Source organism: Taudactylus pleione, unplaced genomic scaffold (assembly GCF_031769625.1).
Source record: "Taudactylus pleione unplaced genomic scaffold, aTauple2 ptg000145l, whole genome shotgun sequence".
In the NCBI taxonomy this organism is placed as follows: Eukaryota; Metazoa; Chordata; class Amphibia; order Anura; family Myobatrachidae; genus Taudactylus; species Taudactylus pleione.
The window spans coordinates 5,999,701-6,022,780 of record NW_028284547.1 but is presented as its reverse complement, the minus strand read 5'-3'; the positions used below and the strand labels follow the sequence as shown (position 1 = coordinate 6,022,780).

Genomic DNA, 23,080 nt, shown 5'->3' with positions numbered 1-23,080 from the left:
GACTGCTTGAAAAAGGTCCGTTTGGGGACTGAAACGTCAACCTGTATATAAGCATACTGTCTGTTTGATGAAATAAAATAAGCTGCAATTCTACTGGTGAGTGCCATATATATATGTATATGTAAAAAACAAAAGAAAGAAATACTACTAATGTGCATGAAGTCCTTTGATTGAAATGTCCACATTTAGTAAGTTCAGATATAGGAGTAGTGCAGCTGCATCCCAGCTCCAAGACATGGAGCGATAGGTTCTAGATTTAGGTGAAATTAAAAAGAAAAGTGCACTCGTGATTATATGAATAACAGCAATTTTACTTGTAACATTTGCTTACGTGCATCAAAGTTTAAAACAATAATCTCCACCATGGACAAATCTCCAAATCTTGTTGTAATCAATAATGTGCTGATTTTACTAAAATAGGGTTTACAATTTATTTCAAGATTACAACAGTAGCTGTGCAATAATGGTTTGCACAGAAAGCATGAACTAGGATAACATCAAGTAAGAAAAATATAAAAAATATATAAAAAAATGGAAATTTAATAAAATTAAAAACACTTTTATTTTTTTTTTCAAAAAAGAAGGTCCTGGAGGGCTGGATTGAACTGTCCCAATGTGTTTTGTCTATTCTCTAGAATTCTTTAAGGGGATGTCCATTATGTGTTGTGTCCCTGTATTTATACCCCTTTGCTTGATATGCTGAGTTTAAGGGGCAGAGTTTTAGTGTGACATCACTTCTGGGTACTGGATATGCTATGTAATGCACATAACAATTGATGAGGGTCTATCCACAGGACTAACAACTATACTTCATATTTCCATCAGGGCCTTAGCAAGTAACATTGCCAATCATGTATAAAAATGGAGCTTTAAACTACTTGTCCATAAACGTTCAGTGGCAGCCATCTTTTTGGATTCTTTGTACTCATTTTGCAATCCATTTTATTATGTCCTATTGTGATTATTTCAGCCAATTTACTGGGTTCTCACTTAGTTCTGTTGGCCATTTTGCTATGTCAGATATTTGTATATATGGCAATTCTTAAATAAAAACATGGTTAAGACATCTGTATCCTTCCCAGAGTATTTATTGTGGGATGGTTTTTCCTAGACATAAATGGTGTGATTCCTAGGTATTCAAAAATTAATGATTAGAAAGCGTAAATACAACACAGACCCATAAGGTTTTTTTTATGACTAACATAATTTCTTATCATGTTTTTTGGGTGGTAACATGGATTATTCCAAATTATAAATGTTTATTTATTCAATATGTGACTTGTGTACATGTAAAATGCAAAGTGTACTAAATAATTGACTCAACCATGTCACAGTCTTCAGTCATAAACATTGATGAGAGCAGAGGTGTCTAGCACTGGCACACTGCAGGATACCCATCCCTTGCCATCTCATCTCCAGACACATGTGGGCAATACAGTACCTATTACACAATGCCCAGGGCACATAGCTCCAGACCCCACTGAAAGTAGGCATAGGAAGGCACCATTAGCCATGTGAGAGTCTTGACTGTGTGCATTGCTTAGATCTGCAGCCACTTACCTGGATGAGGCAGAGCTTTGTTAGTACATGCTGCAGCTACTGCAAAGAGATGGTGTAGTGTGGTCAGGGAGAGAGCTAGAGAATAGGATCACACCCACTGCTATTGGCTGCTGCAACTACATTCCCAAATCTACAACTCTAACTGCAGCTAAACCACTCTATGAACTGATCATTAATCCCTGCCTCCCCTTTGCCCACTGTTTTGGGGCTGTGTGCCCTTAATCCAGAATTATCCTGGTGAATAGCTGCTGTGCATTAAGGATTCCTACAAAACCTGTTGAATACTGCAGCTCTCCTAGGGAACCAACCCCCTACCTCTGTTCACAGCACAGACTCACCTAGCACAACTACATTATTTATGAAATGCTCCCTATTAGAGCTTGAGATGTAGAGATATGGGATGAGGAGGAGCAGACCAGTTGTGTACAGGATGTGTACGCTTAGAGAGGTGATCAAGGAGAAAGACAGAATGTGCTAAGGGGAGATGATCACTCCAATTGCCTCCCTTCCTCCCTGGATATGACATTCCAAATCCAAACAGTGTTTGACAAGTTCAAAGAAGATCTCAGCTCTTTATTTCTATAGTCAGGGAAAGTTACTAGTTAATGTGTTGCTTTGTTACAAAACAGAAAATAGTTAACATCTCATACACCACCAGTAGTGACATGGTACATCAGGTGGAGTCAAAAATTTAAAATCTTGAACTGGTCTGATATACACAGCCCGTATACTTTGGCAAAAAGGTCTCTCCTTATTTCTCTCCTACAGTAGTGTTTTATTTCCAGCAATTCTATTATGAAGACCTGATTAATGTCTCTTCTAAACATATGATAGTGAGATGTGTCTGTTTCCCAAACTTACTTTAACTGCCTCTAATCTAAGAAATTATTACTAGGTGATTTCTGGGGTTGGTGACTCTATTAGATTTTTCCTCTAACTTTCATGTGGCAATGTTAATAGGAACCTGTTACATCATAGAACTGTATGGTATTTACCGCTGTACAAAATAAAAAAATTCCTGACATATGACTTGTACATCAAGAAAAAGTGACTGATCATAACATCTTCTTTTCCCCTACTAGTTTCCATCCAGATCCTTTCCATAAGGATTTAAGATTCTCGCAAATTGTTGTGGGTACATCAAATTTGTAATAATGACACTGACATGTGTATACAAATGGATAACATGATCAACAACTTTGTAGAATGAGGTTATGAATGATCTACTCTGCAAAAAATGAAAGATAGAGTGGTGGCCATTCCACATAAATCCACATTATGTTCTAAACCACAAAAAAATGACCAATAACAAAATTACTTGGCCTAGCAGATTTAACACTGCTAGCTTTAAAACCCGTAATGCCATCAAAAAATACTGGTCTTAATAACTAGTGTTAAAGATCTTAGTGGTTTACATGACAAAAACATTCTAGCATGCTATTCCCATGGTAAAAATTTCAGGGACTATCTGGTACATCCAGATGTGACCAATAAGTTTATACATTTCTTTAGGCCCTTTGAAAAAAGGATACTTTAAATGACTACAGGTGAGAATTTTAAACACTCCTACTCAGCAAAGTACTAGCGAACAACCTGTAGCGAAGCATTTTGCCTCTGCAGTTCACTCTTTAACAGCTATGAAACATATCATCATAGATCAAGTTTCTTCAGTAACAAGAGGTGGCAATAGATACAAGTTGCTCATGCAGAAGAAAGCTAAGTGGATCTTTCTGTTAGATACTCTAAGTCCTAACCTTTCCCCACACAGAGCCCATTCATTTAATTCCACTCAGAGTCCAGTAGTACCCCTTTATTAAAAATATGCCAAGCAGTAGTGTCCATTATATATTATACCACCCAGTAATGCCCCTTACACTACACATTAATGCCCCTTACACATTATACCACACAGTAATGCCCATTCAAGATTATGCCCTAGTATTAGTGCTTCATTTAACACATTATTCCACACAACAGAAGTGACCCTTACACATTATGAAACACAATAATGCCCTTTATAATATTATACCACACAGTAACGCACTTTACACACATGCCCTCCCCAGCAACTCACAACCCTATGTAAGTCCAACAGCTTCTCACCTTCCACTGTGTGCCATTAGCAGACAGCAGTTGTGGATTTGGTGCCATAATGCCAGTTAATTACAGCTGGCACACCACCAGGCAGCAGCAAGCATGGACAGACAGCACCGGGTGCAATTTAAATTTGGATCTGGTCGCAATACAGTCGTAGCTTGCAGACTGGCCACCACTGCTGAATGGATGATGGTGTGCAAGCACTGATTGCCTCGCAACTGGCATCACTGCCTGTCCCTGTCTACTTGCTGGTGTTCCAGCTATAATCAGCTGGAGGGCTGGCAATAAATTAGCACCACTGACACCCAGGCACCCCTGGCAGCCTTGATTAGTCTGTCCCACCTTATGTGCATGACTGGGTGCATGGGGAGTGGTGGGCCATACAGGCAGCTTGGGCACCATAGCAGCAATGCCCTTTGCACCAACAGTAGTTATGCCTCTGTTTGCATGCATTCTATCATACAGTGGGGTCCTTTTTAGGATCAATATATTGGGTTTATACGTGAGGACAATATAAACAAATAAAGGCTGCGAGTGTACTTCAGGGTCCATTCTTCAACCAATGCAATGCCGGATATCCCTGCTAGTAATTAATAATTTAGGCAATCTATGAGCACTTAACCAATCACATTGTTTATTACATTACACTTGTGTAGAGGATCAACTATATATGTTTCTCCTCTTTAGGCTTTACCAAGATTGAAGAATATACAACACTTGTCACATTCAGAAATTAAAGAAATGATAATTTGTAAGCATATTACAGTTATACAAGTTAACTTAAAAAATATATTCTGCATTCAGTTACTCACAGTGACACCTTGTGTGATTAATAAGTGTTCTTTCTAGTAAAACACTTGCTGCATTTACATAATTTATTTAGTTTCACTACCGTGTGAATCCTATGATGTCTAACAAGATCTCTTATATCAGTAAAAAACTTAATACATTCAGAGCATTTAAATGGATCTCTCCTGTATGAGTCCCCTGATGACTGATAAGATGTGACTTTCGGGCAAAACAATTGCTTCATCCGGAGCATTTAAATGGTTTGTCCCCTGTGTGACTCCTCTGATGACTGATAAGATATGACTTTATGGTAAAACAATTACTACATTCAGAGCATTTAAATGGTTTCTCTCCTGTGTGAATCATCTGATGATAGATAAGATGTGACTTTTGGGTAAAACACTTGCTACATTCGGGCCATGTAAATGGTTTCTCTCCTGTGTGAATCCTCTGATGTATGAGAAGATGTGACTTACATGTAAAGCTTTTGTCACACTTAGAGCACAGATTTGGTTTCTCTCCTATGAGACTCATCATGTATTAGATGACAAATAAATTAGTTGTAGAAGGTTTCTCCTATCCAGAAATGAGAATAGATTTTGGGATTACTCCAGAGATGTCAGAAGAAATAATGTCTTCAGTTGGCTTGATCAAAGAAAAATGTCACTTTCTACAAAGTCTTCTTTATGGGAATCCTGTTCCTTGTTTGTTCTATAAGAAAGAAAAAAAATATATTTAAAAGCATAAAGGTTACTGGGGTAAATCTACTTTTATAGTTATAGTGTTATATTATATATAGACCATGATATATTTTTATAAACACTAACTTATGTGACACATGTTTTACCTATTTAAATATGTGTGTAAGTTTGCAGAGTACTATATCCTTATAGCCAAACAAAAGTTCATCACAGAGACCTCTTCATCAGATACCAATATTTCTATAGTACACACTGTTTATTAATGTTACTATGCAAATTGCATAATCCTCAAACTATGAATTTAGAATGTGTAGATTATACATTACTCTCCCCCTGCACTGTCCATAGTAGTGATGTGATTAGAGGAATCGGGTTTATCAGAAAAGCTAGAGAAGACTGTTAAAGAAACTGCTACATTGTGGAGGTGGCATTGCTCCCCTGAGTATGAATTCAGATACTCAAAACTTGTTTTGTGCAGAGTGCAAAAAAAAGAAGAAAAGCTTTTTGGGGGCAACTCTTTGAGGAAAAGTCAGTTTATTAAATTTTAAAACAAGTTTTATAGCAGCAGATAACACAATTTCTGCATGAACATAAATTATGTATATTGTGAGAAATTATATTAGTTTCTTTAAATATTACTATAATTTATTTTTGTGTTTATCATAATTTGATTATGTAAATACCAGAAAATAGTTTATTTTTGTTGATCAAAAGTATAAGAGGAACATAAATTATATAAATACATTTTGACAGAAATGTCAGTGTCTAATTATTAAACGAAATAGTTTCTAAACAGGTGTTTAATAAATGTATAAGCAATAATTTTTAGTGTAATAGGTTAAAGAAAACATAAATTATATTGCTTACCAAATAACATCAAAAATACACTTGAAGATTAATATAAAATGAATAAATATCTTCCAGACAACCATCAACAGCCAATAGTTTTTAAGTTAGTCAATGTGTAGTATACAGATATCATAAAAGCACACTTAGTGCATTAAACTGAGAGATGTGTTTTCATGAGATTTGCAGTAGCAAAATATAACTCTATCCTAACTACCCAAAGACATAATAACTGTGAAATAGAAAGGGTAGTAATTGAAACATTGTCTAGTTCTTATATTCTAGGGTTTCTTTACAGGGTAGTGAATGGTGGATGAGAAAACCACAGGAATATGGTACAAAGAGAGAAAGTATAGGGAAGAGAATCACTTCTGTTGTTTGTAGTATTTTAGCTAGAAAATTCCCTGATACTAGTAATTTGCAGAGAAATACCCAGTGGACCAAATGCTTGGGTGCCTTTGAAAAGAGAACAGGGGCAGGCTGGCAAACTGTAGCTGTAGAGGCAAGCACACAGCACTGGCCAATAGCAGGGGCCCATCCTTCTTATGGCGCTGCCTGCAGTTTTCCTGACTCCTGGAGTTGGGATGAACTGTAACTGGACTTGAACATGGTGCAAGTGGCTTTGTGCTGGCAGATGAAGGTGGTAATCATAGGCTCTTAGCTAAGTGCAACAGTCACAATCATAGTCTCTTATTCCCTTTAGCAATGCAATGTCATATGTGCCCTAATCATAGGGAAACTAGACATTCAATAATTGGTGGTCCCAGTTCCAACAATTTGCTAGAACATATGTAACCTTGGAAGTTTGCCACTATGTTTCATGACCATCAGATGATAAAGATAACATTGTAGTCTAAAGGCTACATTTTGCAAAAAATTTATGGGACAAGGAATGGTAGGATCCCTACCTGACACTCACCAATAGCGCATGCACTGTGATCAGACTGCACATGTTCAGTACTGCAATTGCTACTAGCAAATAAATTAAAGTGATCATAATTGTGATTACTTTTTAATTGCACACATTGCAGGGGTGGTCTCCTATCTAATCCCCTGTCCATGCAAGTGTTTAGTGCCATGATGGCTGTATTTAATTACTTATTGCAGCAAATAGTGGCAATAAGAAAGGATAACTATCAGGTCTATGACTTAATAATTGCTAAATATGCCACATATACACAAATGTATACATATATACACAGTGTGTATATTTAAGTACTATGACTGCAGCCTATTAAGCAAGTTGCACATATTGATGCACCAGGGTCAGCTATAATTTTAATTTATGTGAAAGATGGATATATGTACATATATATATATATATATATATATATATATACACATATACAGAATTACTAATGCAGACTAAAAAGTAAAAAATACAAATTAATTAAAAAGTTGCAATTAAATGAAATGTATCAAAAGCAAAATACAAATATAGAAAAAACACATTTGTATCTTGTTGCCATGGCACTACAAGTCCCAGCATATCCAGTTGACAAGGTGTGCTGGGACTTGCATTCTCACAATAGCTAGACTGGCAGTTAGTGGTCTAGTTACCCATAGGACCACTATGTTTCTTGCCTCTCTATGTAGAGCTCCAGGTCATGTTGTAACCTGTGATCCGGACTACCAAGGGAGGCAAGCTGCCTGCTGTGTCAGTGCTGCATCTGTAGGGATCACTGTGTATTGGCTTTGTATAGAGACAGACTGCATTATATCACTTGGAAACAGAAAAGAGGAGGTGTTTGTTCCCCAGAGTAATCTGCCATTGATCATGACTTTGCTTTAGTCACCCCAGTGAATGATGATCTATTGAGTCCTGACTGGCATCTCCAGCTGTCTGAGCATGCTCACTGCAGACACATGGAACTAGCAGTGAATGATGGTGATTGAAGAGGCACTGGTGAGATATTGTCCTGTACACACCTGGATCACCCTTTGGTTCCACCTATGGTTTATTTTTGCTCCATTTGAAGCCTGACTGCTATATCATTTTTTTGTAATTATGAGCCCAGTAATTACAGAACAGAAAAAGCAGCCAGATATACAGTGGAACTGGAAGAAGCTTTATTGTGATCTTCACTAGAACCAATAAGTTCAACACCAAAGTGTAGGGAAAAACTGAAGTGGCTCACTGACTGGTCCAAGGCAGCCCAATATGAGATTGGGTTGGGGGACATATGTACCCCTACACCCTGGCCCAGCCCACCCCTGAAGGGGAAATACCTTTAAGTTTAGTTCAAAAAGTTTTCAAGTGGCAGTCACCTCTACAGAAACTGGGTGTCACTTAGATGAGTAAAATGTGTATTATACTCATTCAGGGCTTGTTCACAATGAAGGCTACATTATGAACAAGTCCTTCACGGGCAAAGTGCAGATGCCAAACTGCTTATGTGCAGATCTTGTTTTACAAGATTACTTGCAGTGCCCTAATTGTTAGGTGGCAGACAGCAATACAGGAAACTGGAGCATGTCAGCCCTGTTTTCTGGGTGTGCTAAAGCCAGTGACTGTTTCCTTGGATGCAGCTTTACTAACTGAATGAATTCCCCGGTAATATGATGGTTTCTCAGAAGGTCATTGGTCACATAGATGATCCAATGCTGCATCTATGGATGCAGCAGCTGATAAGGATAACCAGTATGAAGTGCCAATTTACATAAGATGCTTCCTATGTCATTAGCATATTATTGCATAGATTAGTGTACATTTCTATAGAAGGCAAAAAATCTATAACTGTTATAATATTTATCAATATATTTTTATTTATAATATAATTACCTTACTATGAAGATTTTTTTATCTTTGTCTTTCTTACTCCTCCATCCGTCCAGCTCTCCAACCAGCAACTAAACCAGCAGCTCTGCCATTAGCTCTCAGTAGCCTGATACAGCCTATTTATAGTCATCCCTCCCCATCTCTCTCCATAGTGCCCAGGATGACCAGTCAGAATTCTTACACTGAGGGTGACATGTAAATTAGGGTCTCATAACATTAGTTTATATTTATATAACAAAGCAGCTTCCCATGGGTAGCTCCTTGTCTTGAAAAATGAGGTGTAAATATTCCTAAGGTCACTTACTACAGTGTGAAATGCTAATTACACCTTAGCAGTGGTAACACCTTGTATTCTACTTAGATCACAGCAGCCTCTGGCATCCTGTTATGTCACCACAGGGACCTTTTTGTTTAGGAATCACCTACTGTCTGGGCAGAGTATCAGCAGAAATACTTTTCCTACATATTAGCAGGAAACTTACAATTAGTCATTGTAAATAGTTACATAAATAAACCTACAGTATATATATATATATTAGCAGTCAAATGTTTGTCCAAACCTAAATGAATGTATGTTTTTCATGGTCTGAAAGACTCTGTGATATAAAGGCTTAATATGAGTTTCTTAGACATATATACATAGTAAATTTGATGCCTATGTATGTCTTTTTTTTCAAAAGTATTATATTTATGAAAAAAATATTTGTTTGTTTGTTTGTTTTTTATATTGCCCTCCAACAAGTAGTATTCATTTAGAAGTAGAGTAAATTTCAGAGGAGGAAAATGAAACATAAAGAGTTAATCATCATTTCTGCTAGTTAATGCCTTATGCAGATGTTGTGAAACAAGGTCCTCCATGGTTGAGCACAGGTGGCTTAATTAGCAACTCTTTCACTTTAAATAAATTACATGTACTCCACCATAGATATCTCTAAAACTTAAACTGTTGTGGAGCCTCAAGGACCGTGTTTGGGAACCTCTAACCCAGTGATTCCCAACCTCGGTCCTCAAGGCACACTAACAGTCCTGGTTTTAGTGATATCCATGATTGTGCACAGATGGTTAAATCAATATAACTGAGGTACTAATTAAGTCATTTGTGTGCAAGTATGGCTATCGATAAAACCTGGACTGTTAGTGTGCCTTGAGGACCGTGGTTGGGAATCCCTGCTCTAACCTAATGACAATCAGCAGTGCTATGTAAGTTTATGGTGGGTCTAAGTTGGTTAAAAAATGTTTTTGATGTTGAGGTCCAGAAAAGGGCAAGTAAAACACACAGGTCTATTTCCCCTGATTTATCACCTACTTATGTCATTATAAAGCATGGCTCTAAAAAGTGATAATTCTACAAAATTTAGTCACTTGCTGAAAATATTAAAGGCACACAGACTTCTAAAGATTATAAGTCCACCCAAATATAGGCGTAATGGTACATGGTGGGAGATAGAAGCGTCCTTACCCATTTAATTGTATAATTACCATGGTAAGGGGCTACCGTTTGTGCATCTTGAGGCACATATGGTAAGTATGTTGCTGGATTTAACATATTGCACCGCCTATATACGTATGCCCATAATGCACTCCCTATTGACAATGAGCCTGCAGTGTGGAATTTATATGAATTCTCACACATTTTCAGAGTTTCCTAAGCTCTCCAAATTGTAGTCAGAACCTTATCCCCTGAGTGACACCTCACATATATTTGTGATATAATATTAGACTGTGGAATCAGAGCCTCCGTTGCCCATATAGATCAGCTCTAGGCCCAGATGAAATACAGCAGCACTCTGGTGAGATTAAAAAAATGAGATGGCAGTATAACTTGGTGCAGGGAGAGAGCCAGGGCCCAGAGGTGGCCTGGTCCCCATAGCAGTCCCATTATATGCACTTAATGTAGCTACAGTCTTGCTTATGAGAGGGAGGTGGTCTGCCAAAGATTAAAAAAGTGTGTACGATTACACAATCCTTTCTATACAGCGAGTACACTTCTCCAGTGGCAGCTCCTCTTCTGTTGTTCCACAGACTTCCAGTTCCAGCGCTGAGTAGATCTCTCCACCCGCAGACCTCGGCCGCCTTGTTACATCGCAGTTATATTTTTAAATAACTGACGTAAATAATTATGTTAAAAGTTGCCCCTTATTAGGTGTAACAATAACATATTATATTATATTAGTTAGAAATTGTTCTATGGTGCAGTAAAAAAAAGTTATGTGTCATAGTTAAATATTGTTGTGTCTTAGAAAAATATTACTATATGTGATGGGGATGTGTTGTTATGCGATGCTTAGAAAACATTATTATATGATAGATATTTAATGCTATGACTTGCATTCCAACATTATTATAAATCAGATATAAATGTCATACCAGTCTAGGCTTACCTTGGCGGGCACAGAGGGGCACCCAGTGCTGACCCTTCCCCATAGGGGTCAGCGATCCTCCTTCCTGATCCTCAGCTTGACACTTGGGGGGCCTTCATCCATGTGCCTCTCACCAGTCTTTACTCTTGGTGGCTTCACTTGGAAAAAACAGAAAGTGTAAGCTCTTTTCAAAGAGCCCTTGCTACACCAGTGTAGTGATCTATCTGATCTTTCTGATGTCAAGGGGTCTTTTGTTCTTCTTACAGTGACATTCTCCAAGATAGCTCTTCTACTTCTGAAGCAGGTGGCTGCGGCTCCCATAGGAGCATGTGCCGCTCTGCATAGGATTTAAAGAGACAGGCGCAGGAATAGGGAATATTGATTGGGGCTGGGTTTGAACTCTGAAATATAAAAGGAAGTTACTGGGAGCACTCCAGTGCCAGAGTATAGGCTCCATTAACATACTCCAGCATTCCTGTGCATATCCTACCTATTGGTTCTGACTTTGGCTTGTTCATGACTCCGATTCTGTCTGACCCCTGGTTCTGTGTCCATATCTGGTTCTGACTGTGGCTAATCCCTGTGACCCATTTACGTCTGCTCCCTGGTACCGTCTTGTCTGTTTGGTTTTGACCCGGTTAGTTGACTACGCAAAAGTATCCTGCTTTCCAAGCAAGGTCGCCAGCACCTGTATAGGGAAACCTAACCTGAGGGCTGCGACCTAACCTGAGGGCTGCGATCAAACACAGCCAAGTTCATACCTTCTTGCGAGTATCCCTGCTGCTGGCTGGCACATTAGACTCCGTGCCTCAGGAATAGGTCTAGCCAATTCCCTGAATATGGGTAGCATCCACAATCCATCTGAGAATTTGTGACAGACACACAGGAAAATAACATAAGACACTGGAGTTCTGAGAGAGAGCTAAACTCTCAGACTGAGAATAGCATGAAAACTAATACAGGTAACCTTGGAAAACTGTGAATAGGCTGGAGCAACACTCTGAAGGAAAAAACACAAAGCAACACTGGTGAGTATCTCAGTCACTGGAACAGCAAAGTTGAGCAGCAGTTTCCTGTTGTCAAACTTAAATACCCTGGGCAACTAGTCATTGGATTACAGGATCAGCTGAGTGACCACAGGACTACCATTGGGAGAGTTAAGACAGGTGATATGGACCAACATGGCTTCACCCATGCTTGGCACCACAGAAACAAGGATGCACACAAAAAAGCCCTAGCAGACCCCAGGCAGGGAGAAAACCCAGTCACCTCTCACCTCTACTCCCAGTGACTGAACACCTAAGCCCAAGGATGCTGGTGTAGAGGTGAGTAGCAGCCAAACCCAGGCCGCATCCTGATAGTACCACCCACTTCAGGGCGGATTCCAGACACCAAAAATGTGCACAAAAAAATTCCTTCCAGAAATACAAAAAAGCTTCCCAGAAAAACTTGAAAAAACTTCTAAAATCTTGAATGAGCCTGTCAGATATCTTTAAGAACTCGAACCTTTGAGACACCAAAAAAAATGTTCAACCTTGGTATAAGGAGCTTGTAGATTTACCAAGTTTGATGGTATCAGTTTGCTGATTTCTAATAGCTCTTCTGAGACTTCTTCCTCCGGACTGATTGATCCTGTACCGTATAATCTTGTAAAGGGAGTAAAGCACAGTTTAATGTCTGAAGGTGGTGAAGTCCAGAGCTTAGTACATCCCACCCTCTCTCTCTCTATCTCCCTCATGTAAATATCTATTAGTGAGTATCCTAGATCATTGACCGGTTATTGATTAGGATTCTGGGAAGTACCAGATATCATACAAAGATATCATACAATGGTTCTCCATAGAGGGTTTCTCCATTTGCCAGTACCCTGAAAAAGTACATTGGGTCCCTATCATTTCAACCTCCGAGCATAATCACACAAAGATTACCCCTATGCTTTCAGGCTGAATGCATCTCTGACATCTACCATTTAATTCCATTGGGTTTTGCCTGCTGACTTCACTCCTAGGAAATGCAAATCCCCTCCCTGGATCTCGTATCACTCAGTTTGGGGAATGGCAGGACTCTTTTTAGTTGTCCAGCTGCATAAATTCGTATCAGTACTGTTCGGCTGCCGCTGTCGGGATTTGAACCGGCGGCCGGCGGTAAGTCATACCGATCCCATTGGAAGTGTTATAAAGTGGTTTACCTATGGCATTACTATACACTTGGAGGGCTGAGGTGTCAGTGTAGTCCAACATGGCTAACATACACCACTTATCATCTGCAGAATTAACATTTGGGGGCAGATGCTGATCTATATGGGCAACGGAGACTCTGATTCCACAGTCTAATATTCTAATACACCTATATGTGAGGTTTCACTCAGGGGATAATGTTCTGACTACAATTTGGAGCACTGAGTGAACACTGATAACGTGTGCGAATTCATATAATTCATGTCACTTTACTGTGTAAAAGTGACATGGTGGGAGATAGAAGTATCCTACTCAACTCCTGGAGAGAACCTGGTTAATACCTCCTTATAACACTGTTCCTATCCCTGCATCACTACCTGTTTGCAGCATACACTCACTGGCTGTTGATCTGTATAGAACCTCACTCCGCTCTATCACCAGTGTACTTGTAACAGTGAATATGGCTTTTCCTGCTATCCTTCAATAAACCAACACCACTGGTTAAGTAACTGGGCTGTACATAGTTTGAATCATCTGCTGCTTGTGCCTATATATCTGCAATATCAACACCTGCACGCACACTGACCTCCAGCAGCAGATGATTTTGGTGCATGTAGGAGGAGAGAGAGAACAAAACCCATTTAGTAATGATTAATCTTAATACCATACATGTGCAGGCCCGCCAATAGCTGCGGCAGGCCTGGGTAACAGGGGGCATGGCCTAATTGTGGGATGCGTGGCCACGTCCCCTCGAGGAAAAAAAAATAATTATGCACCACCACGAAGCGGCACTGCACACTGGCGAGGGGATACTCTGAGCCCCTTCAGCCTGGTGAAAAGCCAGGGGGGGCACAATCAGTGTGATCGCTGCCCCTCACAGGCATAGGAGACTGCTGTGGCTGCTGCTCAGTAGCCACGAGCAGGCGTCCACTGCAGCTCAGCACACACGGTGTGCTGGGCTGCTGTGACGGAGGGGGGTGCAGTGCCAGACCCCCGCTGGGCCCCTCAGGAAGCCCAGGCCCATGTAATTTATACCCGATCCCCCTCGTCTTGGCGCTTTTGTACATGTGCAGCATCACTTCCTACTGACTCAACATATATACTCCAATCCAGTGCACAACTTCTATGGAAGGCTTAGCTAACAAAAACAACACAGAAGAAGCCACCGACCCTCATTGCACAATGGAGGAATGCAGTAATGATGGAGACAACCATTTACTTTGCATTAATAGAAAAAACATTGTCACAAGAACAAGATAATACTCAGGAAAAATACCAGGCAATATTCCAGAGACTGTGCCTGAAGAAACGGGGGCCGAGATGGACTCCCAGCCATTGAGTAATGAATCAATGATGAATAGCAAGTGTGAAAAGCTGGAATCAAAACATGCAGATTTTCTACGGGCTCTACCCAGGAAGCCAAATCATTTTATCATGTATCCTATACCTTACTCTGTAGAAGGCAGGGAAAATGCAACCTCTATGTATATTGAGTCTGATGTCAGCTTCTCTCCATGTATCATTAGATCCTCTGGTAGCTTTTCACTGAGAAACTACCATACACAAAGCAGAATGTCCACACCTACCTCTTTAGTGGATATCCCTCCACAATTTGAGCTTGCCAGCATTACAAAAATCCAATAATCAAAAGCTCCCCTTCACTCTTGATTGAGTATGATTCTTCTGATAAATCCTTCAAAAAGAAGAAGTCCTCATTCAAGAGGTTCCCCACCTTAAAGTTTAGGAAGAAGACAGAAAACAAGGTCCATGTTGATGTTAATGTTTCCTCTTCCAGGTTATCCTTCCAGTTAAGCTACCATTGCCCGTTCCGGCTAATGGATGGAGACAAAAGCAGCCTTGATCCATCTCCTCAACTACACAGTCATTCTGGGATGCATTGTCATCCCAATTCTCCTACTGCTATGTTCTTCTACAAGGACATAAAGAGGAAGGGAACGTCTATAGCTTTTAGCAGGAGTGTTGCGAGGGTTGAGTCCTTCGAGGATAGCTCTAGACTGCCATTCATGCCTTTGCCTTTAACCAAACCCAGGTCAATTTCTTTTCCCAATGCTGATACCTCTGACTATGAGAATATCCCAGCAATGAGTTCCGATTATGAAATTCTACAAATTCCCCCAAGGAGGCCAGCCCGAGCTGGGACATTCATCGAATTTATGTATATAGATGTACCAGTGTGAGTAGTATATTCAGTACTGCTGAGAAATAGGACCGGTGCTGCCACATAGAGCTCAGAGGCTCTATGGGTGGCACAGTCACCTACTCATGACCCTTGCTCCTAGCTAGCAGCAGCCAGGATTTCTGCTGCAGCAACCACTGTCCAGATGGGCGCCATGCACAGTATGTGTCGCACCCTTCGGCGTAATACTGTCATGCACACAATGTCATAGCATTGTGAGCTCAGGGGGCGCATGGTGCAATTGTACCGTTACGCCTATATTTGGGTGGACTTACTTACTGCTTACTATGGTTAAATGGGTTATATGACAAAGATATGACAAGAAATAAATATTAAAACATATCTTTTATTAATGTTTCATCTAAAATATTAAAGCACACAGACTTCTAAAGATAATAAATCCACCCAAATATCAAAATATCCTCAATCACTGGAAAAAAATATTATTTTTTAAAAAATAAATGTAACAAATAGATACATTATTTTGCATCATATTAATAGTTGTCAAAATGTATTTCAACACTGTATATAAGCATAACATGCATTCACAGTTGGTAACAATAGAGAATAATTATTTTGTATAATCTCCTATAACTAAAGCAAATAAATCTTGTAGACACCTTATTGTCCTTTTAATATAGCTGCAAGTTTAGTAAATTTTGAATTAATTACACCCTGATCTATGTCCTTAACAATGCTACAATATTTCTCAAATATGTATAATTATTGCCCAATTCAATACAAACATATAGTAGGGATTAATTAGCTCATTATAAATCCTGTGACACTTTTTATGGCAAAACTTGCTACATCTTATAACTGCTTCCAAAGCAATAATTGTAAAACATCTCACTAATACAGATAGACAGTAATGTTTATGAGCAATTGAGCATAATTAGTACCTAGAGTGAGAGCATAGGTAGTTAAAAGTAAAGCACACAGATGCCCTGAAACCTTCTGCTTTCCAGCCATTAGAAACAACAGTAGAGTGGAGGCAGTCACGCATATGCTAGGAGTTAGATGTTTTCTGATATCTGTGAGATATTGCAGAAGCTAAATTCACTGTGTGGGGACTGCCTACACAGAAAATAATATTTGAGAAGTAAGTGCAGGGTTGATTCTCCTATTGCTCCATAACAATGTTATCCCTGCATGGAGAGCGGGGGGAGGATCAGGATGCGCATTTCAATGCTTAGGTGTCATAACTCACATACGGATTGTGGATGCGGCCCATATTTAGGGAATTGGCTAGACTTATAACTGAGGTGCAAAGTCTAATGTACAGGCAGTATTCACCAGGGACCCTCGCAAGAAGGTATGGACTTGTCTGCGTCTGACACACAGGTCGCAGGCCTCAGGTTAGGTTCTCCTATACAGGTAGTGGTGGACACTGGACAAGGTGCAGAATAATAAACGTAATAAACAGGTCAGGTCAAAACCAAACAGATGAGATGGTACCAGGGAGCAGATATAAATGGTGCACAGGAGGCAGCCGAGGTCAGAACCAGATATCAGGAGCAGTACAAGGAATCAGGCGAAATAGGAGTCACAAACAAGCCAAGGTCAATATCAGGATAACCGGTAAGTACTAGGAACACTGTGGTATGGTTTGGAGCCTATACTCTGGCACCTGTCTGGTGCCAGAGACTTTGTCTTAAGGAGGAGATTCAAATCTTGAGCCAAACGTAACTTCATGTTTGGCGCGCCTATCCCTTTGAATTTCTCTGCAGGATGGTGTGCTCCTAAGAGAGCCGCAGCTACCTGCACTTCAAGCCAGAAGGAGGGGGACCCAGAGTGGACATCAGAGACTCCCCACCTGCTGCCGCCATAGACTCTAGTGCTGCTGGACCCGGTAAGTGGCGGCCGGTGTCTGGTGCACTGTGACATTACACCCCCTTCTAGGGGTGGGCACCGAACACCCCACAAATGGTTTGTTGGGGAACTTCCGGTGGATTTTCTGAAGAAGCTAAGGTGCATGAATGTCAGAAGCCTTGACCCAGCAACGTTCCTCCCGACCCTACCTCCTCCAATCTACTAGAAACTGAACAGCTCCTCTAGAAACCCTAGAGTCCAGAATGTGTTTTACTTCATATTCCTCTTGATGGTCTACCGGAATTGCAGGAGGAGGGCTGCAAGGAGTTGAGAAACAATTAAGCACCAAAGGCTTGAGAAGAGAAACGTGAAATACAGTGGGTACTCTTAGAGTGTTTGGAAGTTTAAAACAATATGCTACTGGGTTGATCACCTGTAAGATCTGAAAAGGACCAATGAATCTGGGAACAAATTTTATTATCAGAACCCTTAATCTTAGATGTTTCATTGACAGACAGTCTTTATCACCAGGAGCCAGCATCAGACCCCTCCTTCTTCTTCTATCTGCAAACAGCTTGTACCTTGAAAAAGATCTACACCTATTCCTCTTTACCATCTTCCAGATCCTAAAGAATCAATTCACTGTACCATGTATGGCTGGAAGCGATACTGGCTGAAGGCCTGGTAATTCGGGTAACACTGGATGCAGACCATACTGAACAAAGAAAGGAGAATGTCCCGATGCCTCATGGTACAGGTTATTGTATGCAAATTCAGCCCAAGGTAGCAGAGAGACCCAGTCATCTTGATTGGCTGAAACATACATCCTAATGAACTTTTCCAATTCTTGGTTTACTCGTTCAGTCTGGCCATTACTCTGGGGATGATAGGCCAAAGAAAAGCTCAGGTTGATGCCAAAGCACCCGCATAATGCTCTACAGAACTTAGAGGTAAACTGTACCCCTCTGTTGGAAACAATGTCCTTAGGAAATCCGTGTAAACTAAAGATTTCTCTTACAAAAATATCTGCCAACTTTGGTGCTAAGGGTAGACCTTTCAAAGGAACAACATGAGTGGCCTTGGAGAAAAAAAATCTACCACCACCAGAATTGTGTTGAACCCGTGGCATGAAGGCAAATCAGTCACAAAGTCCATGGAAATGTGAGTCCAAGGGCAATCAGGCACTGTTAGTGGCAACAGGGAACCCGATGGAGAGTGTGGTGGAATCTTGTGCTGAGCATAAATATGACAGGCTGCCACAAAGTCCTACATACCCTCATGGTTCGTTGGCCACCAGTACCACCTGAAGATCATTTCCAAGGTTTTTGTTTATGCCGGCATGCCCACTGAAACTTGACAAATGCACCCACTGAAGCAGTTTAGCCCAAAGTTCTGAAGCTATTAATGCTTTCCCCTGTGGGATCTTGACCCTCCTGGTGGCTGCTAAGAAACAGGCAGGGTTTAGAATGGCATTATCCTCCTTTACTTCTTCCATTTCAGCAGAACTAAATGCTCCAGACAGGGTATCAGCCTTGATGTTCTTATTACCTGGCCAGTAAGTAATCACTAGATTAAAATGATTGAAGAATAATGACCATCTTGACTGATGATAATTTAAACAGTGAGCTGTCCTGAGACACATCAAATTCTTTTGATCAGTGTAGACTGTTACGGTAAATTTGGCTCCTTCTAACAAGTATTGCCATTCTTGTTGAGCCAGTTTGATGGCAAGTAGTTCTTTATCACCAACAGCATAATTCCTCTCTGATGTAGAGAACTTTCAGGAGAAGAAGCCACAGGAATACCAATTATTTCCTTTGTCTTTCTGTGACAGGACTACCCCAACCTCAACCGTGGAAGCTTCCACCTCCAGAAAAAAATGGTTGGTCACAATTAGGTTGTCTCAGGATGGTGCTGAAAGGAAGTGCTGTTTTAAATGGACAAAGGCTTCCTCTGCCTCAGTTGACCACTCATGAGTGTCCTGACTCTTTCTGGTAAAAGCAGTGATGGGAGCAGCGATGGAAGAGTAGTTCCTGATGAATTGGCAGTAGAAGTTGCAAAAACCAAGGAAGCATTGTATTGCTTGCAATCCAACTGGGCAGGACCAGTTGAAAATAGCGGCAAGCTTCTCTGGGTCCTTTCGAAGGCAGGAACCCAAAATGATGTACCTCAGAAAAGTCAAATAATTTTGTTCAAATTTCTCAAGTTTGCAGAAAAACTGATTAGCTCGGAGTCATGAAAGCACCTCACAAACATGTTGGCGGTGACTTGCTATATCTTCAGAAAATATTAGGATATCATCCAAATACATCACTACGTATTTATACAACAGAGTCCATAAAAAATGATTCATATATTTTTGAAATACGGCTGGGGCATTGCTTAATCCGAAAGGCATAACTAAGTGTTCATAGTGGCCATCTTGAGTGTTAAAGGCCGTTTTCAACTCATCTCAAGATCAGATTCTGATTAAATTGTAGACCCCTAAAAGATCTAGCTTAGTGAAAATCTTTGCCCCCTTAATCCGATCAATGAGTTCTGAAATCAGAGGTAGCGGGAACCGATCCTTGATGATAATTGCATTCAGGCCTTAGTAATCGATGCATGGTCTCAAACCCCTCTGTTTCTTTTTTAATAAAAAGAAAACAGCTCCAGCAGGTAATTTAGACTCTGATAAATCCACGTTCCTGGTTCTCTGTAATGTATTCAGTAACTGCCTGGGATTCGGGAATTGAGAGGGGAAAAACTCTTCCACGAGGAGGGACCTTTCCAGGCAATAAATCTATAGTGCAATCCCACGCCCAATGGGCAGGAAGCATCTACACTGCATTTTTGCTGAACACATCACTGAAGGACTATTATGGTGCCAGAAGCTGATCTTCCGAAGAGAAAATGTAGGACCAAATGATGCAATGAGGTGGTTTGACAGGTAATAAACGAGTCCCTCGGCATTGAGAACCCCATGACAGGATTTAAGGCTCTTTCCAGTACAGAGCAGGGAAATGCTTGTGAAGCCAAGGGAGACCCAGGATAACAGGACTTTCGGCTGATGGGAGGATATAGAAAGTTATTGATTCCTGATGAAGAGCCCCTATTTGCATGTTGATTTTTTTCATCTGTAAATGACTGGTAGCCATGGGAAGTTTATTTACATCCACGCCAATGACGTCAAGGGGCTTTTGTACCGGCATGCTAGCAATACCTAATTCTTGGACCTTTTTAGCCATGATGAATTTGCCATCGGCACCTGAATCTAAGAAGGCTTTGACTTCTTCAAAGGAATTTCAAACAACCAGGGTTACATTGATGAAAAACTGGGAAGTATCTTGTTTTTTTGGGGTGTATTTCAATGCACCTAAACTAACCACCCCTCGATCATTTAGGCATTCTTGCTTCCCGGATGTTTTGGAAAATCAGAGAGGAGATGGCTTGATTCATCCACAGTACAAACAAAGTTTATTTTTGAACCTCCTTTCTCTTTCTGCGGCAGGAAGGTGAGATTTCCCAATCTGCATAGGTTCTTCTGGAGACTCAGTAGGTGCCGTGACTCATGGGGCCAGCTTAAAGGTGAAGTGACGAGACTGTTCCTTTTCTTGTGCTCTCTCTTTGTGGCGAAGGTCTACTCAGATCCACAAGGAGTTCAAGTCATCCAAGAAAGTTGGCAATTCCCTGGATGCAAGGACATTTTCAATTTGATCCGACAGTCCCTGCATAAATGCAGCAACCAAGACTTCATTGTTCTACCCCAACTCTGAGCCAAGGGTTCAGATCTGTACGGCATACTGTGCCACAGATTAGTTGCTCTGTTTCAGCTACAAGATGGCTGCCCCTGCGGAGGAAATTCGCCCAGGCTCATCAAAGACCTTCCGAAAGGCTCTCAGAAACTCGGCACTGTTGTTGACAAGCGGATCATTCCTTTCCCACAATGGAGATGCCCAAGCCAATGCTTGACCTGACAATAGCGAGATGATATAAGAAATTTTTGACCTGCCTGAAGGGAAACTTGCTGTCTGGACTTCAACTCGATTGAGCACTGGTTCAGGAATCAACAACAGCCTGTCAGATCCCCATCATACTTCATTGGATTTGGGTTCTGTATTGGTGCGGAAGCCCCTGCGGCTGGTACTGTAGAAGAAGGACCTGGTTGTACTGGAGGTTCTTGAGTGACACTGACTTGTTGCATCAGTGTCTATAAACACTGAATAATCTAAACATGGTCTTGTTCTTGCTTCTCGACTCCAGGTGTTGTGGCATCGGATTACCAGTAGCATCCATGTTATTTGCCAGAGTATTCTGTCACAACTCACGGATTGATTGTGGATGTGGCCCGTATTTAGGGAATTGGCTAGACCTATGCCTGAGGTGTGGAGTCTAATGTACCTGCGGTATTCACCAGGGACCCACGCAAGAAGGTATGGACTTGGCTGTATCCGACACACAGGTCATCGCTCTCAGGTTAGGTTCCCCAATACAGGTACTGGTGGACACTGGACGAGGTGCAGAATAATAAACATAGTCGACAGGCCGAGTCAACACCAAACAGACGAGACTGTACCAGGGTGCAGACATAAACAGTTTATATGGGAAATGGGCGTCAGACTGCACACCTTGGACATATATATATATATATATATATATAATTGGAGGTGCTACCTGTGGAGACAATTGATATATGCACAAAAAAAAGAGAAGTACAGGTGCTCAACTCCAAATTAACTGATTGTATATAAATAAATACATTTTTGCAATGAATACAGGTTTTTGGCATAATCTTGGCCAAGTTTATGGGCCTACCCACCGCATCCAAGTAACCTCTGTCGGGTAGGTCTCTAACATACTAGGATTCAAATCCAGAGCGCAGGACACCCCCAAACTGGCCCAGCTAAGCCACCCCAGGGCACCGCCATAGTAAGAAAAGTGCTGTGTAAAAGAGATAGTTAAGAGCAGCTCTTAACTAACTTCTCTTTTTTTGAGCAGACATAAACAGGTCAGAGGAGGCATCCGAGGTCAGATACAGATATCATGAGCAGTACAAAGGATCAGATAAAATCAGAGTCACAAACAAGCCAAGGTCAATATCAGGATAACAGGTAAGTACTAGGAACGCTGGAGTATGGTTTGGAGCCTATACTCTGGCTCCTGTCTGGTGCTAGAGACTTCCTCTTATAGAGGAGATTCAAATCTAGCTCCAAACGTAACTTCACGTTTGGTGCGCCTGTCCCTTTAAATTTCTCTGCAGGACGGCGCGTGCTCCTAGGAGAGCCACGGCCACCTGCACTTCAAGCTGGCAGGAGGGGGACCAGGAGCTGATGTCAAGGTAGCAGGTGCCAGAGGCTCCACGCCCACCGCCCACCGCAGACTCCAGTGCTGCTGGACCCAGTAAGTGGCAGCCGGTGTCCGGCGCACTGTGACATTAGGCTTGTTCACCTGTGCTTCACCAGCTCAAACAAATACTATGCTATGTGCTGCTTCTAATGACTTAGTGACATCTTTGTTAGATGGCCATCCACTTGCTTACTGGTAAAATCATTTTGTCTCTGATTATCCTGAAAAATTGCTTTGCAAAAAGAAATGCTCCATTGGAAAAAAAAACATCTAGTAAAACAATCTGTGGTTTAATTTGTTCACTGTATTGCTCCCCCATTAATAATGGAACATTTGAATAATTGTAGATTAATTTTGAAGAGAAAGAGGATATACACAAAATGACCACATACCTTCTAGAAGTAAACATCATGGTCTATGGAAATGAGTAGTATCTG

At 40.8% G+C, this 23,080-nt stretch overlaps 1 pseudogene; it reads right to left on the bottom strand.

Annotated features, from left to right (window-relative positions):
• Positions 1-4,581: 4,581 nt before the first annotated feature.
• Positions 4,582-23,080, bottom strand: part of LOC148522659 (uncharacterized) — a 28,760-nt pseudogene continuing 10,261 nt past the window's right edge.